Raw genomic sequence first — 1,446 nt, forward strand, 5'->3', positions numbered from 1 at the left:
AATATTCATCAAGAGTGGTTTGAAACTATTCTATCTAAACTTTCACAGAAATAGTACTTTTGTCTGAGACCAAAAAGTGCATATATTTGTCAGTTTGTGAAAATAATAATTTAAATTCACCATTGGGCTTATTATTCAATATGTGGCTCTCATCAGACCCAGTTCTGCTGAGGAATGTCTTTTATAATCAGCATGACAACCGGGAACTAAATATAGATTTTAGAGATGGAGTCCGATTTCAGATAAGCTTTATTTCTTTTGATCAGGATTTCCCGGAATTGAGAGTAGGTGTTTTAAAGGGAGCGGAGGAAAGAGAAAGCGAGAATAACTCCAATGGGCTGATGACTTAAGAGCTGAGGACTGGAGAGCTGCAGGAATTACTTGTATTGTGTGTTATGTAATGCAGTTAAGAGCCCAATAGAGAAACAATGAATAATGTAGCTTGGTTAGGGTCTTCCTAATTCTATATTCTGAGACCAGATTTACTGACGGCTATTTAGGAGTTTTGACTGTAGTGCACTCATGGCAAAATACTCCAGCTTTTAGTGTTGGTAGCTCCCTCTCCTTCCACACACACACACGCTCACACACGCTCACACACACACACACACACACACACACACACACACACACACACACACACACACACACACACACACACACACACACACACACACACACACACACACACACACACACACACACACACACATCTTTACCTAACTGACTAGCGCAAACGGCTAAGGTGACAGAATTGCTGAAACTGGACAGCAGCTGCTGCATTTTTGACCAAGCACGTCTGAGTAGGATTTGACCTGTGAATAGGAGTGTGTGTGTGTCTATAACTGAGTTTGTGAGCATTCATTTGCATGTGTGTGTCACCTTCAGTCCTGTCTGTGCCGGAGACCCCTCTGTTGGCTTACCGCGACACACTCTGCAGTGATCTTTTGACCTTGCTGTTATCTTAACCCCTGCCAGGCCCATTGATTAAGAACCCTCCCACTAAGACCCAGATACCTGCACTACATGTGTTACATATCCATCCTCTCTCCCTCATCCCCCCCTCCCTTTTTCTCCAGGCTCCAGCAGAAAAGCTGACCTTCCTCTCTCTATTTGTCTCACTTTCAGAGAGCCAGAGGGAGAGAAAAAAGGAAGTGTAGAGCGAGAGAGAGAGAGAGAGAGAGAGAAAATCTGCAGCTTGAGTTGCTGTTTCTTTTTTCTCTATCCAGCAAGATTAAGTCTTTGGATGTTGCTACAGTGCTGTCTAACGGTAGTAGCTATATACAGCACACTGGTGCACTGGCCATAACCCAGCCTCACAGCCTCCGCACTTCACCTGCTATCATTAATCACCCCTTCTCACCAGTAGTAATTCCACAGGGAAGTTTTAGAGCTCATTTGTCAGAGGTTAGTAAAAAAATGGCTGACAATAAAAGGCACACTGTA

The sequence above is a fragment of the Salmo salar genome, chromosome ssa09, assembly GCF_905237065.1.
Source record: "Salmo salar chromosome ssa09, Ssal_v3.1, whole genome shotgun sequence".
In the NCBI taxonomy this organism is placed as follows: domain Eukaryota; kingdom Metazoa; phylum Chordata; class Actinopteri; order Salmoniformes; family Salmonidae; genus Salmo; species Salmo salar.